The 18,695-nt window shown below is 37.0% G+C and overlaps 1 protein-coding gene across 2 annotated transcripts in view; it reads left to right on the forward strand.

Moving 5' to 3' along the window:
• NSRP1 (nuclear speckle splicing regulatory protein 1) overlaps window positions 1-18,695 on the forward strand; it is a 41,868-nt gene that overhangs the window by 15,127 nt on the left and 8,046 nt on the right. The window lies entirely within an intron of this gene.

Consider the following 18,695-nt stretch of genomic DNA (forward strand, 5'->3'; position numbering starts at 1 on the left):
TAGAGCTAGAGTTTGACCCCAGAAGATCTGCTGGATGTGAAATGCTGGGCTGCATGAAGCAGAAGCTGGAATCAAAATTACCAGGAGAAACATCAGTAACCTCAGATATGCAGATGACACTACCCTTATGGCAGAAAGTGAAGAACAACTGAAGAGCCTCTTGATGGAAGTGAAAGAGGAGAGTGAAAAAGTTGACTTAAAACTCAACATTCTTAAAACTAAGATCATGGCACCCGGTTCCAACACTTCATGGCAAATAGATGGGGAAACAATGGAAACAGTGAGAGACTTTGTTTTTGGGGGCTTCAGAATCACTGCAGATGGTGAGTGCAGCCATGAAATTAAAAGACGCTTGCTTCTTGGAAGAAAAGCTATGACCAATCTAGACAGCATATTAAAAAGCAGAGACATTACTTGGCTGACAAAGGTCCATCTAGTCAAAGCTATGGTTTTTCTAGTAGTCATGTGTGGATGTGAGAGTTGGGACTATAAAGCTGAGCACCAAAGAATCAATGCTTTTGAACCGTGGCGTTGGAGAAGACTCTTGAGAGTCCCTTGGACAGCAAGGAGATCAAGCCAATCGATCCTAAAGAAAATCAGTCCTGAATATTCATTGGAAGGACTGATGCTGAAGCTCCAATACTTTGGCCACCTGATGGGAAGAACTGACTGATTGGAAAAGACCCTGATGCTGGGAAAGATTGAAGGCAGGAGGAAGGAGACAACAGAGGATGAGATGGTTGGATGGCATCACCGACGTGATGGACATGAATTTGAGCAAACTCCGGGAGTTGGTGATGGACAGGGAAGCATGCTGCAGTCTCTGGGGTCACAAAGAGTCAGACACAACTGAGTAACTGAACTGAGGTGATCTGCCTTATCCAAAGTCTGTGCGTTTAAAAATGATAATTACTCCTTCTGAGAGGAAGTTTGTTTGTAATGGAATTTTAAAAGTTTGAGAGACCCAACGGAAAAGGGGTTAGTTGGAAAATTAGCAGAGCTCAGAGACTTCAAGAGTCGATTTATTTACTGGTTGGAACAGGAACACAAGTAGCTTACAGTTGAGTTGCAGTTTTTATCATGTGAAATTATACAGCTTTGCTTTCTTGTGGTTTAGGAATATATTGGGGAGATGAGTCTATTAATTTTCAACAAGATGGATGTCTATTTGTCCAATTTTTTTGAACAGTCTTATTCCAAGGGTTTTTCAACACTTCGAGAGGCATTAAGAAACTTATATAGTGACTTTTATAACTTTTACTTACCACAGTTATTGAGGGTATTATTGACACCAAGTTTTGATGTGGCCCAGGGATTGTAAATATTCTGTATTTTGTTACCCCCATCCATATAGATGAAATCCCTCTGAAGATGTATACAGATGAAAAACTATAATTTTGTGAGCCTTGGACTTGTTCTTTTTACACGTAAACACAAAATGTGTTTTGTGCATTTTGTTTTTATTAATCAAAGTTTGTAATAGAATGAAAATTTCAATAGTTTTTAAAAAGTATTATTTATATGTGGCAAAATGTAGGCTAAAATTCTCCTCTTTTTTTGGTGATTTTATCTATTTATTTATTTTTGGCTGTGATGGGTCATCTTTGCTTTGTGTGCGATTTCTTCTAGTTGCAAGGAAGCAGGGTCTACTCTGGGAGTAGGGTCTATTCTGTGTTGCTGTGCAAGGGCTTCTCTTTGCACTGACTTGCTTCTCTTGTTGCATCGCACAGACTCTAGGCACATGGCCTTCATTAGTTGCAGCACATGGGCTCTGTAGTTGCAGCTCACAGGCTCTCTAGGCTGTGGCCTCAGTAGTTGTAGCACACGGGCTTAGTTTGCCACAGCATGTGAGGTCTTCCTGGACCAGAGATCGAACCCATGTCGTCTGTATTGGTGCTGCGCCACCAGGGAAGTCCTTCCTCTGCTTTTAACTTTTGTAGAGTGAAGATTGTACCCTTGTCTGTTTAGAACTTCACCAAGAGTCTACCATATAAGAAACTCATGTCCCCGTCCACAGTGTCACTTGTAGTGTTTGAGTCACCAATTCAAGTTAGCATTTGTGTCCATAGCATTAATGGTGATTACATTGATTCCAGCTGGTAGAAGCATTTGACAAATTACTGTTTTCTAATGTGGTTACATGTTTACATATTACTATTTTATAAATTAATTTCTCTTTATTCTTTACAGTTCTGTAAGGATGTACCTGTTTGTGTATCCAAAACTGAGTTAGAAAGAAGTGTGTGTGTGTGTATAGCTTTTAAAAATTGTGTGTAGAGTTTAGATTATCCATTTTCAGAATGATTAAGGGGATTTGCTTCCCTGGTAGCTCAGACTGTAAAGAGTCCACCTGCAATTCAGGAGATGTGGGTTCAATCCCTGGGTCAGGAAGCTCCCCTGGAGAAGGGCATGGCTACCCACTCCAGTATTCTTGCCTAGAGAATTCCATGGACAGAGGAGCCTGGCAGACTACGGTACATGGGATTGCAAAGAGTTGGACAGGACTGAGCGACTAAAACACACAACGGACATTTACAAATACTTCCTATAAAAGGAGGGTATTGAGTATGATACGATGAGAACTACCATTATGTGCTATCCTCTCTAATACATAATAATTTGTTTATTATATATTAAATTCGTATAAATTTGTGGGTCTGTATCCCTGACTATTCTGTTCCATTTTATTTCTTTCTCTAATCCTGCTTCATTGCCTTTTTATTTCAGTTGCTCTAGCAGTATAATCTGTTTTGATTATATATAATCAAAATATATACTGGAGTGAGTTGATATATATATGATTAAATATAGTAGGACAAAGAATAAGAAAATTAATATTTATTGAGAGTTTGCTGTATATTAAGTAGTGCTCTTTTATATGAATTAGTTCATGTGATCATCATAGTAACACTAAATATTACCGTATTTTATCAAGTGTAAGATACTTTGATGCTTTCTTGATGTTATCAGAAAGTGTCAATGAAAAATTTTCATATACTACATTATTGCTTCTTGGGAAACAGCTGTTCTTTCAAGAAGTCATCAGTTTCTGAGGTTAAAGTATGAAAAAATGTTTTTAGAATCAATGAAATAGATTTTCGTTATCTTCACAGTGGAAGAAACAAGCAGTTTGTCTAAGAAGATGACATAGTTAATTGGCTTCATAGGTCATATGTTTGAGATCTTCTAAGTTTATTATTACATTTATTAATTTTCTAAGCATTTATTGTTGATATATAGCAATAGTTATTTTTGCTCTAGGTTCATGGTAAATACCTTTTTTTCAGGGAGTTGCCCTTTGCTGCAGATTGGTCATCCCCAAGTTACGTTTACAATTACTGGGTAGCCCTCTCTAACTGGGTCCATCTCTATAGAGTCCTCCCATCAGATGACCCTCCCTGCAGGAGAGTATCCTTCCTGACCCTTGGCTTATTCATGAGACTTGTTTTGACCAGTGTAGAATGTGAATGGAAGTGATAAGCTATATCTGAGCAGAAGCTTTTGAGAGTCATATGATTCAGTCATTCCTTTTTTTCCTGTCTGCCATCTGAGCAGCATGTTGCAGATAGGGACTGTACTTTCAGTCTCAGTCCTGGAATGAAGACAGTGTGGACCTATAGCCATTCATAGTGGACAATGTAGTATGAGCAAGAAATAAACCTTTGTGTTGTAAGCCATGAGATCTTCATGTTCTTTGTTGATGCAGAATAAATTAGTGAAAGTTGGTCAGTAACTCTGAATCATGAATGTCCAGATGTTCAAGCTGGTTTTAGAAAAGGCAGAGGAACCAGAGATCAAATTGCCAAAATCACTGGATCATGGAAAAAGCAAGAGAGTTCCAGAAAAACATCTATTTCTGCTTTATTGACTGTGCCAAAGCCTTTGACTCTGTGGATCACAATGAACTGTGGAAAATTCTGAAAGAGATGGGAATACCAGACTACCTGACCTGCCTCTTGAGAAACCTATATGCAGGTCAGGAAGCAACAGTTAGAACTGGACATGAACAACAGACTGGTACCAAATAGGAAAAGGAGTACATCAAGGCTGTATATTGTCACCCTGCTTATTTAACTTCTATGCAGAGTACATCATGAGAAACGCTGGGCTGGAAGAAGCACAAGCTGGAATCAAAATTGCCGGGAGAAATATCAGTCACCTCAGATATGTAGATAACACCACCCTTATGGCAGAAAGTGAAGAGGAACTAAAAAGCCTCTTGATGAAAGTGAAAGAGGAGAGTGAAAAAGTTGGCTTAAAGCTCTACATTCAGAAAACGAAGATCATGGCATCCGGTCCCATCACTTCATGGGAAATAGATGTGGAAACCGTGGAAACAGTGTCAGACTTTATTTTTTTGGGCTCCAAAATCACTGCAGATGGTGACTGCAGCCATGAAATTAAAAGACACTTACTCCTTGGAAGGAAAGTTATGACCAACCTAGATAGCATATTAAAAAGCAGAGACATTACTTTGCCAGCAAAGGTCCGTCTAGTCAAGGCTATGGCTTTTCCAGTAGTCATGTATGGATGTGATAGATGGACTGTGAGGAAAGCTGAGCACTGAAGAATTAATGCTTTTGAACTGTGGTGTTGGAGAAGACTCATACAGTATTTGTCTTTTTATGACCGCCTTTACTTAGCATGGGCTTCCCTGATAGCTCAGTTGGTAAAGAATCTGCCTGCAATGCAGGAGACCCCAGTTTGAGTCCTGGGTCAGGAAGATCCCCTGAAGAAGGGATAGGCTACCCGCTCCAGTATTCTTGGGCTTCCTTTGTAGCTGAACTGGTAAAGAATCAGCTTGCAGTGTGGGAGACCTGGGTCCGTTCCCTAAGTTAGGAAGATTCCCTGGAGAAGGGAATGGCTGCCCACTCCAGTATTCTGGCCTGGAGAATTCCATGGCCTGTATGACCCGTGGGATCGCAAAGAGTCGGATATGACTGAGCAACTTTCACTTCACTTTTCACTTAGCATAATGTCCTCAAGTTTCATCCATGTCAGAATTTCCTTTCTTTTTAAGGCTGCATAGCATTCCGTTTTGTGTCTGTATCACATTTTGTTTATCCATTCATCTGTCGTGGACACTTGGGTTTTTTCCAGCTTTTGAGTGTTGTGAGTAATGCTACTATGATGTTTGTGTCCAAGTGTCTTTTGAGTCCTGCTTTCAGTTCTTTTGTGTATATACCCAAGTGGAATTGTTGGATCATATGGTAATTATATTTTTGAGGTACCACATTGTTTTCCACAGTGGCTGCACCATTTTACATTTCTGCCAGCAGTGAACAGTGGTTCCAGTTTCTCCACATCCTTTCCAAAACTTTGAATAGTTACTATTGACTTTTCTTTTTTTTTTTAATAATAGCTATTCTCAGGGATTGGGCTTCCCTGTTGGCTCATATGGTAAAGAATCTACTTGCAGTGCAGGAGACCCAGGTGTGATCCCTGGGTCAGGAAGGTCCCCTGGAGAAGGGAATGGCAACCCATTCCAGTATTCTTGCCTGGAAAATTGCATGGACTGAGGAGCCTGCTGGGTTACAGTCCATGGGGCCGGAAAGAGTCAGACAGACTGAGTGACTAACACTTCATTTCACTCTCATGGTAGTGAGGTAATATCTAATTGTGCTTTTGATTTACATTTCCCTAATAATTGTGCTTTTAATTTGCATTTCCCTAATAATTGATGATGTGGAGCATCTTTCATGTGCTTATTGCTCACGTGTAGATCTGTTTTGGAGAAGTCTCTGTTGAGGTCCTTTTGCCCATTATTAAGTTAAGTTGTAGGAATGTATTCTGGTTATTAGATAAATTACTTTTTCTTCTGTTCATTGGGTTACCTTCTCACTCTGTTGATTTTTGTCTGATGCACAGAATTTTGAACTTTGATGAAGCCCAGTTTATCACATTTTCTTTCATTGTGCTTTTGGTGTCACACCCAGTAAATCATTGCCAGATCCAATGTATGAAGCTTTTCCCCTGTTTTTTCCCCAAGAGTCTTAACTCTTCGGTTTAGGTCTTTGATCAGTTTTGAGCTAATTTTTGTGTATGTTATAAGGTAAGTATTTGCTGTTAAAGTCACATTGGCTTACAGTTTTCTTATACTGTTCTTATCTGATATTTGTGTAGCTCTCCATCTTTTTTTTTTCTTTTCTATAACAGTGCTCTCCGGTTGTAATATGGAGACTCCTGGGTGTTCTCAGGATCCTTTCATGAGGTCTGCAAAGTCAAAACTATTTTCATAGCGATACTAAGACATTAATTTGCCTTTTTTCACTCTCATTTTCTTTTTAATGTGCAGTGGAGTTTCCCAGATATTGCAGTACATGTGGATTGCAACAAATTGAAGACAGCAGTATGAGAAAACCCAACAGTCTTCAGTTAAATAGACTTGCAAAGATAATAAAGCATTGCCACTCTTCTTACTAAATTCTTTAGTAAAGTAGTTATTTTTCATAATACTGTTTTGAGTATGAAATGGGTTTATTGTTATTTTTTGATGAATTAATAAATATTTAAAATTCTCTGTTTTACTTTCTAATATGGTAAATATTAATAGGTATAACTCACATAAACAGAAGTTCTTTGGGTCCTTAATAATTTTGAGTGTAAAATTGTCCTGAGACTAAAACATCTGATAGCCTCTGCTTTAGAACAGTTAACAGAAAATATGTTCCTTTAAAATATTTTAAAATACACAGTAATATTTTGCATTTGGTCCTTAACTATTTCAGTTTCTTCCTTTTTTAATCTATTTCAGTTTCTACATTTTCAGCCAATTTTGGTTATTTGTGTTTTCCTAAATCATTCATTTTTTTAGGAATTCAAAGTATATTTGTAGAAGATTTTAATAATAAAATACTTACCAAAAATCTCTTCTGAACTTGTAATTATGTCTCCCCAACCCCCCACCATGTTGTTTATTTGCTATTTTTCTCTCTTTTTCCTTGATGAGACCTGGCAAAAGTTTGCCTATTATACTACCTTTTACAAGAATTAACTTTCTGATTATTGGTCCTTCAGTTATCTTTTTCTATTTTGTTTATTTTGTTCTCTGTTATTTCCATACAATCTTTGTTCTTGTCTATTTCTTACATTCATTAGTGGAACATCTTTTTTGTTTCCTAAAACATTTATTAGTGGCTATAAATTTTTCCATAGTCCTGCTTTGCTTGCCATAGGCTTTGTTATTTGCTGACCCTCGTTGTATACTTTTTAACAAGGAACTTATAATTTTTATTTTGATTCTCCTTTTCTAACGCAAGAATCATTTAGAATTGTAATTTCCAGGTATCTGGTTTTTTCCTTTCCGTTTGCTGTTATTGATGCTAATGCATTTTGCCTGTGAACATGGTCCATGTGAGACTTCTGCTTTTTGTAATGTCTTGACATTTCCTTCATGGCTTAATACAGGTTTTGTGACTGATCCAGGTATATTTCAAATTTTCTTTAAAGTATGGCACACACTTGTACTGTAATAAACACTTATAAACATATATATGAATATATATTCATATTCATGTGTATAGTCATACATTCAGTTATTTAATAGACACAAGCAAGTTGCCATCTGTCATGACAATCTTTTTTAATTTTTTTGAAGTGTGACTACCTTTAGGTGGGGCTTGTACTCTGGTTAGCTATAGTTTCTGCCAGTCCCTACTGATTACTTACTATAGGCTGCATCTCTCAGGCTCCAGAATGAGTTTCCATTCCCTATCCAAACTTAACTATATTGTTCAAGTCTGTACCCTTTCTCACTTGTTATCTATTCGATATTTTTCTGAGGATGGTATGGTAGCTTACCACGATGGTTACAGTTTGCTGGTTTCTCTTTTTAAATAAATTTTATACATTTAAAACTATGTTAATTTTGTAAAGATTCATTAGTATCTTCTTGGGTTGTTCCATTTTTGCCTTGACTTAAGATTTGTTTAAATTAATATTGCTCTGTTCTTCCTTTTTTTAGCCTATTTGTGCTGTCTCTCTTATCATCTGTTTATTTTCAGCTTTTCTGAATTCATCCATTCATTTACTTGTTAACTTTTTTTTGTATCTCTTGGATATAGCAGTGTTTTGTCCTTGTTTTTTAAATAAGTGATTGTGATGTTTGGACTTATTCTTGTCATTTTGTATTTCTTGTTTACTATGCTTTCTTACTAGTCTTGCTGCTGCTAAGTCGCTTCAGTCATGTCCGACTCTGTGCGACCCCATAGACGGCAGCCCACCAGGCTCCCCCGTCCCTGGGATTCTCCAGGCAAGAACACTGGAGTGGGTTGCCAGTTCCTTCTCCGATGCGTGAAAGTGAAGTTGCTCAGTCATGTCCGACTTAGCGACCCCATGGACTGCAGCCTATCAGGCTCCTCCGTCCATGGGATTTTCCAGGCAAGAGTACTGGAGTGGGGTGCCATTGCCTTCTCCGCTTATTAGTCTTATTTATTTCTTATTTTTCCTTCTGGTTGTTGGATTAAGGTTTTGCTGCTGTGGCGATGGTGGCTGTTCCATTTTACCTCCAAGAGTTTCACATTCCGTTGTTTTAATGTTTACCCTTAAAATTTCAGCACAGTAATTAAACTTATATTACTCTAATGGTGATTAGAATATTCACATTCTCTCTTAATCAAAAACCTTAGCAAGTTACATTCTCTCTTAATCAAAAACCTTAGCAAGTTTTTCCCTCCTATTTTCTGTTTTTCTGCTAGGTTGATTGCATCTGAGATTTTAGTAGTTTTTTTTTTTTTTTAAGCCATTCATTCATTATTGATTTCTGCATCCTACTTCTTCGTACTTCCAGTGGTATTTTCTCGAGTAATTCTTTTAGAGAGTATCTGTGGGTGATAATCTTTAAATCCTTGAAGATCTACAGATGTCTTTATTTTACCTTTACTCTGGAAAGATAGTTTGGCTACATATAGAATTACAAGTTCAAAATTATTTTCCTTCCAAACTTTAATACTTTGTTTTCCTTTTATCTCATTATTTCCAAGTGGAGGGCCCTGGTTTCAGTCCAATTCTTTGTAAGTAATCATCATGCTCAGCTTCTTTCCCAGGTGGTGTTAGGATTTTTCTCTTTATCCTTGGTGTTGTAAACTTTGAGCAGTCATGTGTTCACTTTTCTTAATTAAAGGCAGAAATGAAATCTTTTAATATGCCTTTTCCAAAAAAGGTAGAATGTAACATGGGTCACCTGCACTGCTGCTTCTAATTCAAAAACGCCAATTAATTCGTCTTTGTCTTCTGCTCTTTGTACCCTTTACATCAGAACATGTAGTACCCTGGGAACCATACCCATCTTTTCTGGCATTCAGCCTCTGGGCAGTGTTGGTTTCTAGTCTTCTGTCTTCCTCAAGTTTCCAGTCTGTTGACAGTATGCTTTCTTATTTTCTAGCATGATTATGGATTTCTTTACTGTCATTCCATGGGTTTAGAGGAAGAGGAGGCTGCAGCATGTATTAATCTGCCACTTTAAACCAGAAACTTTGCATTGCTTTCCTAGCTCCGAGATCTTGAGCAAATTGTTTAATCTCTTAGTTTTAGTTCCATATTAAAAAAAAAACCTCTGTAATATCTAAATATTTAAAGAACCAAAAATACCTTAAGTGCTTAGTACATTGCATGCACAGAATAGAAGTATCATAAATAGTAGCTGTGAGTGCGTGCTCAGTCGCTTGTTGTTACTGACTCTGCGACACTGTGAACTGTAGCCCTCTAGGTTTCTCTGTCTGTGGGATCCTCCAGGCAAAAATCTTGGAGTGGATTGCCATGCCTTGCTCCAGGGGATCTGCCCGATATTCTGGGATTGAACCCATGTCTCTTGAGTCTCTTGTGTTGGCAGATGGGTTCTTTACCATTAGCACCACCTGGGAAGCCCAAATGGTAGCTGTATTGCTACAATAAAAATAATATCTTCTTTGTGTGCAATAGCTGTCATCATTAATCACTAGCCATCTGAAAGTTTCTTGTGCTGTCTCCATCCCACTTTGTGGTAGACTGTTGAATTTGGTAGCTTTTAAGACTTTTTAATAGAATCTTGATCTTCATTTTGGGTTGTGGCCTTTAACTCAGAATCATTATATTAGAAAAAATTTTTATAAAAAAGGCAGTAATAACCATAATTATATTTTTGCATTGTTTTATTTGATTTCCATACAATCTCATTGCACCCTTTTTAGTCATCATTTTTAACTGACAGTTTCTGATTAGAAAATGGTAAAAACTTTACTTCTACATTTGCTATTAAATAACAGAATTAGCTTTCTGTTTTTCTAAAACTGTATGCATCTTTCTCATTCACCGACAAACTTTGATATTGCTTATTCTAGCTTCACCATAAAACCATTAAAAAAAAGTTTTTTCTTTATTTTCCTGTTGTGTTTCAGTGTGTGTAGTCAGACAAAAAGCAATAATCCCCCATCTCATTCTTGGATTTATCAAAAACTGAAAATAAAATAGATCAGATCACTTTCTGAAACAAAATTACTTTATTAGTTTAGTAATAATTTGAGGCTACTTTAAAGATAAGAAGCAGCATTTGGGAGGAGATTCATTTCCTGCCTTTGGGTTTTATCTGTAAGAACTACATCTTCAATGTCAAGAGATTGTGTATGTATAACTGGAACTCTAATAAAGTCTGTACTGGGAATACTGCACACCTGACTCAGTCATTATGATTATATATTAGGTGCCAAACTGTTGCTTGTCTTTTGAAAAAAATACATTACCAAGTGTATTTCATTAAAATTTGGCCTGTGTGAGGAGGAGGATTACAAGACCTTCAACTATTGTTTATGAATGTGCTGGTTATTACCAACAGGGTTAATGATGTTCCTTTGGGAAATAAGTGGAATAGTAGTTTTCCTTTTATTGGTAAATTAAGCAATAATTGGAAGAGATGTTATTATAATAAATGTTTTTATTAGTACTAAATCTTACAAAATGTTTTTCTACAACTTTTTGACTGATGCATCATAGGATATTGAGAATCATGTTTGAGTTTCTTTTTTCCACTTAATCCTTGCTTCTTTACACTAAAGTACTTTACATTAAAGAGCTATTCTTTGCCTTATGAGGAGTCCAAAATTACACTTTTATTTATATTCCTTTTATGCTTCTCCCACTTTTTGCTTTATGACATTTCTTCTCTGTCTCTGTATGCTTGTGCACATGTGTGTTTGTCTTTCGGGAACTGTGACATCTCTGACAAGGAAAGAACTATTATGCATGTAGTAAGATTCATTTTTGAAACAGAATTGTTAGCCATACTTCTCATTTCAAGGCACATTCACATTATCAGCCTGCAAAGACTCTTACTTTATCAGTTTTCCTCTTCATTCCCTCTCCCATTCCTTTTTAAATATCCTCTGATATTTGATATATATGCTTGAATATGTATGTACCCTTTTGTATTGTTGGGCAGGGGGGCTGGGGGTGCTGGTCATTGCTTTGTTGCCATGCTCCGTGGCTTATAGAATCCCAGTTTTCCTCAACCAAGGATTGAAGTGATCACGGCAACAAAAGCCCAGCACCCTAACTACTAGGTCACCAGGGAACTCCCTGGACAGAGTTTAAAGCAAGGCCAGGATCAACTATGTCAGATATTTCTAAGGTCAGATAAGGTAAATGCCTGAAATATTGTTTAGACTTAACAGCAGAGGTTTTATAGAGAACAGTTTCACTGGAGTGGTAGGGATAGAGGCCAGGTTATGCTGGGGTTGAGGAATGAATGTGGATAGAGGCAACAAGGGTAGACCGCTTTGGCTCTAAAGGGATGCCAGGATTCTTAAGGTGGCTGTTTGGGTCAGGGGGAGAGGGATCTTTGTTTTCTTACAGGAGAGAATTGAGCTTGGGTTCTGGCCCACTTAAGGTTTTTAGGTTTTGTGAGAGAGTTGTAGGAGTTCTTTTTTTGATGTTTCTCTTCAAAGATGCCAACATCATAGATATCACTCAAAAAGGGAAAAGATAAAGCCATAGAGGAAAGATGTTTGTAACCATATAAACAAAAGATTGTTGTCCAGACTATACCAAGAACTCCAGCAAATCATTAAGGAAAAACAAAAGAACCCAAACAGAAAAATGTACAAAAGACATAAATAGGTTTTTCACAGCAAAGGAAACTTTAGCTAACTAATAAATACATGAAAAGATGTTCAGCCTCATTAATGATAAGGTAAATGCAAAATAAAATCATTTTATGTCCATAAAATTGCTTAAAGAATAAGATGTTCCATAATATAAAATGTTCCCAAGAATAAAATAGTAGGAATTTATGTACTGTAAATGGGAGTGTGAATTTAGACTACTTGAGAGAATAATTTATCGCTATTTATTGAAGATAATCTACAGTGTAGCAGTTCTGCTCCTGAATGGTTGCACATGTATATCAGGACACACACACAATGAGGTTCATAGCTTTTTTGTTTGCAGAAAGGGAAAACCCAGATGATCATCAGCAGAGGAGTGGATGCTAGTTCATAATCTGTAAAATAAAGCAACATCATTTAGAGATGTAAACTGTGGAGAAGGTAAACTATTCCTCTACTCTACCAGAGACTCCAGCTGGGATTGACGTAAGATAGATTAGCAGGAGGAAAGAATAGGAAATTCTTTTACATGTATATTGGAGCCTTCACAAGAAAAAATAAAACCCAAAGAAGTGAATAGACTAAGCGCTTATATAGTTGGTTAACAAAGGGAGCAATTGTGGAGAAGTAAAATTTGGAGCAGACTAAAGAAAGAGTTATGCAAACAAGATCTGTTTGTGTAGCTTTCTCCTGACTTTGACTCCCCCATCTCTGGTGATAATGCTTCTAACTCCTAGTACAGGGAAGGCACCTTTCCCGTGTGAATTTTATTTCCTACCTTAGGGAGAAGGAAGATCAGAGTGTCCTTGCACCTGCTGTTTCTCAAGTGTCTTTAACTCAATATCAGAATGTCAAAGCAGCATATTTTCAGGTAGCATGTCCTGAGCACCTTCAGTATATAGCAAAACTAAAGTAAGGAGACTATAAACAAAATTCAGAGTAGAAAGAGTAGGAGATGAGATCAGGGAAGGATATATAGGGATTTCTTAGGCTGGATAATGAATTCACAGATGTTATTTTTTGTACATAACAATTTTTCATAGTTTTGAAAGGTGGCAGTAATCTGTAATGTGTGTACAGGGCCTTGACAAAAGACTAAGAGGTTTAAAAAGAGAGGAGCCTGGATATAGTTGGTAGAGAAAGAAGATAGTCTTGACTAGTGAAAAAGAAGAATTTGTAGGTAGTATTAGGGCCCAATTACAATTAGAAAATAAGAAATTATATTTTCCAGAAGTGCTCAGCAGGCCTAATATAGACAATACATGGTTGGATTGATTCAGGACTGGGTTTGTTAGATGAGTGCAGAAGATAGGCAGTATAGCAAAGGAGTTAAGATTATTGGCAAGAATAGTCGACGATTTATTATAGAGATTCTAATAGAAAATGAAATTATTTTATCCATAAAATCAAAGAAAAGATACAGTGGAAATAAATGATCAAGAGAACCACTGTATTTCTTCAAATCTAAAACATGTATGTTGCACTGTTATTTTATGTGAAAGTGTTAGTCGTTCAGTTGTGCCCAACACTTTACGACTCCATGGACTGTAGCCAGAGAGACTCCTCTGCCCTGGGATTTCCCAGCAAGAATACTGGAATGGGCAGCCATTCCTTTCTCCAGGGGATCTTCCTGGCCCAGGGATCAAACCCAAGTCTCCTGCATTGCAGACAGATTGTTTACCTAAAAGAACAGTATCAAATATGAGTCTTGTCACTTAGAATTCTAATTGTGTATTTAGTACATGATACAGTATTGAGTTCTTTCAGTCTTAATTAGATACAGATTTTTAAATTTAGGTTAATCTTAAACATACATAAAAAGCAAAATATAAGTGAAGTTAGTTGGTTAAGGAATTTATAAAGCTTTTTCAAATCTAGAGTCTCTTTTGGACTCGCTTTTTCACTCAGATTATGTATTTCCACACTATATCATTCTCTTGACATCAAACCCAATGGTTTTAAGGAGGGTATTTGGAGGTGGTGAAGTAATAACCCCAAGTGGCAATCAAAAGTAAATTATCTCTACAAAATTGCATAATTTTAAGAATCACAGCATGAACACTCAGTGATGCTCATTCTACAAGTTTTGACACTGGTAACTTACTATTTACACACGCAGGCAGTATTATCGACTAAGGTATTAATACCTTTGGTTCAACAATAATTAGACGATGCCACTGATTGTAAGCTGTATCCAACGTCAGCAGTGTTAAAACGTGAAATAATGCACATCTCATGTTCAGTGAAATTTGGTAGAAGGGTAGTGGTGGTTATCAGGTGGGTTGCCCAAGTTTATAGTTTCAGAGCTGAGTCAGTGGAAGATAATGACAAGAGTGACCATGAGAGAGGGTGGCTGAAGTAGAGAAGAAATCATCAGTAAATTGCACTCAGATATGATACAACTAAAAGGGAAACTTAAAAACCTTGTAAAACATAACTGGAGATGAGGAAAACAATGTCAGTATTTGTGGCATGGGTTATCTGGGATGATGGTGGCATGCCAGAGAGATGGCATGGTGTTCCTCAGTAGAGAGGAAGACTGAGCTCAAGTAATAAAGGATTCATAAACTGAGAGAAGAGGGGGCTAAGTGTAGCACAGTCGTATACTATGAGCTTCATAGAAACAGGGATTTTTACCTGCAGCAGATGAAACTAGAATCAGGAGGACACACAGTTTCCTAATCTGAAGTACAGGGTGTGTGAGCTGTGAGCAGCTTCAAAAGAAAGATGTCTTTAGAGAAAAGTCAGTTTTTAGTCAAGGAAGTAAAAGAAAAATTCATCATAGAGGATGAGGATGTGGGGTTCCTAAAGGACTTAGTGGGAAGGTTTGAGTCAAGGTGAAATACACAAGAAGCAGTGTGGCCATCGGATGAGGGGAGGTGGTTATTGGGTGGCTTCTTGAACCAGTCCATTCTGAAGGAGCTCAGCCCTGGGATTTCTTAGGAGGGAATGATGCTAAAGCTGAAACTCCAGTACTTTGGCCACCTCATGCGAAGAGTTGACTCATTGGAAAAGACTCTGATGCTGGGAGGGATTGGGGGCAGGAGGAGAAGGGGACGACAGAGGAGGAAATGGCTGGATGGCATCACTGACTCGATGGACGTGAGTCTGAGTGAACTCCGGGAGTTGGTGATGGACAGGGAGGCCTGGTGTGCTGCGATTCACGGGGTCACAAAGAGTCGGACACGACTGAGCGACTGAACTGAACTTGAATAGTGAACAAGGACTAACATGGGTGTAGCCTTAAAGTTTCCCCATACCATTAAATATTGTTGAAAGCAGGTTTTTAATGGGCTGGCTAGAGAACTTTCCATTGAGTTACTTAACCAGTATTCTTTTGTTGAAGGTGCAAAGAAGTCCATTCATTCAGTCGTTCCTTGCTGTCATCTCCCATCATCCAGTGTTGACTAGCATCACAGCAGAGGACTCCCGCAAAAAGAGAAGAGTTCTTTCTAATCTCATGCTTTGGGGCAATGTATTTTCATTTATAGTTGCTAGTAAAATCACTTTCAGTTCTAGAATGCCCATTTCTAACTATGCCACAGCTGCCATTGCTTGTGAAGGATTCAAACGTATGCATCCTCCATTTTCCTGTGTTTTGGCGTCCTGAATATGAAACCTAAGGAATCTTAACACACAAAAGAAAATATTTGCGCCTTTTAAATATTCAACAGACTATATTTTTCTATTTCAGTTGTTGCAAATTGAATCATACTGTACTACGACTTCATGTAAATTCCAATTTCATATTTATTAAACACACTGATGAAGTGGAACATAGTGTACATGCTTTTTTGGTGAATGCCTTGGTTTAATTGTAATACTCCAAGGGAAAAAAACCTATAGCTACTATTTTCACATAACTTAATTTTCATTTGTTTAAATATAAGCATTTCTTTTGACTACTGTTCTTAAATATGAGCATAGTAATAATAATGGTAGTAATGATAGCTAATGTTTATTGAGCTCTTCTTTAAGCCAGATACTTGCAAAGTAGTGTTTACATATTATCTCATTTAATCCTCAAAACCACCTTGTGAGGTGGATACCATTGTGTAGATGAGTAACATACCTGAAATAACACAGCTAGTAAGAGAGAACAGTTTGAAAGTCAGATTCCTGAGCTTACACTTGTGACCATTATTCTGCACTTCCTCCTTTAGGATCTCTTAAATTTAGAGGCTGACATGTTGGCAGTTATTATATATCTTAGTTTTATTTTATGCATAGGGCATATGTATGAAATCGGTTTCTTTTTTTGCTGAATTCAGTGAAATGAAACCTTCCCTGACTTATGCAGGAGAACCTTTTTCATTTTTATCTTCTCTTGCATATCCTTTCTCGTGGAAACCAGACTAAATTTGTCTTAACATTTGTATTAGTATTGTAATTTAAGAATATCTCTTAAAACCTAGAAAGGCTTGACCTTTAAAATATAAAGTCTTACTGATCGTGCATTTAATTTTACCATCTCTAATATGAATCTGAACCAGAGTTTCTTATGTTTGTTATGTAGGAGATTTTAAAATGTTATTTAAGACATGTACTGATTTTTATATAGAATCACTACTACTGAAACAAAAGTTTTATTGCTGCTGTTTTCAGTTTTTTAAGTTATCTGTGTTTAAACAAGTTGTTGGCATTTTAGCCATCACCATTAATAATCATTTTAAGTTCTTTTAGCTAGAAAACAGAAATGAACTTCCAAAGAAGATAGTCTTCCCTGAGTTTTTCAGCTTAGTTTCAGTTACTTCTTTATCCACTGATGCTCTTGGAATCTGGGGTACAAGTTGGTGGATAGGATATGTAAAATCACTCTCTCCATATGTTATCACTCCTGTAAGTAATAGCAACTGATTTTTTCAAAGGTCAGATTTTATCTTTCCAAACAGCTATAAACATGAAAACAAAGTCTCTTGAGATGTCTCAAAATGTGCTTACCTTTTTAGATTGGAGAGGCCTTTCCCTTCTGCTTATTCTACATTATATAAACATCTAAAAAATAGCCTTGTATTTTGTTTTTTTTTCAAGTTCAGTAGTTCAGGTTGAAGCAACCAGTTTGAAAGTAATAGGTGAATGGTGACTGGAAGAGAGGTAGGAAAACATAATAAAAATATTAGCAAAAGTCCAGCATCTGGGGATTTACTCTTCTAGTCAATCCTGAGGACACTGTTGACTCAACGATTAAGAAAAATAAATTTAGCATACACTAATTAGACTGAGACATTGGTCCAGTGATTAGGACTTGGCACTTTCACAGCCAGGCCTAGGCTCCGTCCCTGGTTTGGGAATGAAGGTCCTGCAAGCTGTGAAAAACAACAAACAAAATGCATTGGAAAGAATTTCATGAGATATGCTTACTAGAATATTTAATATTTTCATGTTTACAAGTTATATTCTAATGAGTGAAAAATGTGTCATCACATAACAGGAACTTTGATTTAAATGAGTAATACTACAATACACAAGTAATATACTTAGCATACTAGCATCTGACTCTTACTGATGTTAGGGCTTCCCTGGTGGCTCAGATGGTGAAGAATCTGCCTGCAGTGCAGGAGACCCAGCTTCAATCCCTGGGTCGGGAAGACCCCCCACCTGGGGAAGGGAATGCCAATCCACTCTGATAACCTTGCCTGGAGAATTCCATGGACAGAGGAGCCTGGTGGGCTGCAGTCTATGGTGTTACAAGAGTAGCTTTCACTTTCACTATAGATTTTAGTTACTATTAATGTTTTTGTTAACAATCTCTCTTCCTCTAGTTGGAGTCAGTTTACTGTCACCTAAAATAAACTTGGTCTGTGCCTGTACACTTATTTTATTAGTGTTCTGTTATTACTGTCTGGCTTTTGTGTATTAGTTTTACTCATCTGCATGGTCATAGAAAACTAGAAATAAGTTCATTCATTCTGTTTGTTGCCATGGAAAACAAGCATGCATCAATTGATACTCTACAGCTGAAAGCAGCAAATGTCAGTAGGCTAGAGAACTGTAGTTCTAGAGCTGAGGATTATATTTTCAGTTAAAAATAAGTTCATGAGTATTTTTTAAGATATAATTTGCACAACATAAAATGCACCCCTTTCCTATGTTGCATTTCCATGTTGGTTAGGATATTTACAAAACTTTAAACTTTTAGGCAAACAGTTTTTCCCAAGTATTCTATTTCTTTTCTTAGCTGCAAGTCTTTACTTTTCTCTGTGGTTACTGCTTTCTGTACTTTTCTTGCCTTCTCTGAAATTCCTTTTGATTGAGGTCTAATGTCATATCTCTTTTGGGAAGTCTTTCTTGATTCCTCAGACATTTAGTCTCACAGCCCCCTTTTTTAATCCCTTTATTATATTGCTTATCATATTTATAATTATCTCTTCAGTTTTCTTTCCTTTCAGACCATTTATCTCTCAAGCATAGCGACTGTTCTTGTTTTTCTGCTATCTTCAGAAATTCAAACAATGTCATGGTAGGCTTTTTGGTACATATTTATTGAATGATTATAACGGCAAGTAGTTCTGGCAGTTCCTAATCTGTCAGCATGTACTAGGAGTGTGATATACTATATTCAGTGTTGAATATTAAAATAATGTGCATTTTTTGGGGGGAATTATGCCATTTTAGTATTGG

Source organism: Capra hircus, chromosome 19, assembly GCF_001704415.2.
Source record: "Capra hircus breed San Clemente chromosome 19, ASM170441v1, whole genome shotgun sequence".
Taxonomy (NCBI): domain Eukaryota; kingdom Metazoa; phylum Chordata; class Mammalia; order Artiodactyla; family Bovidae; genus Capra; species Capra hircus.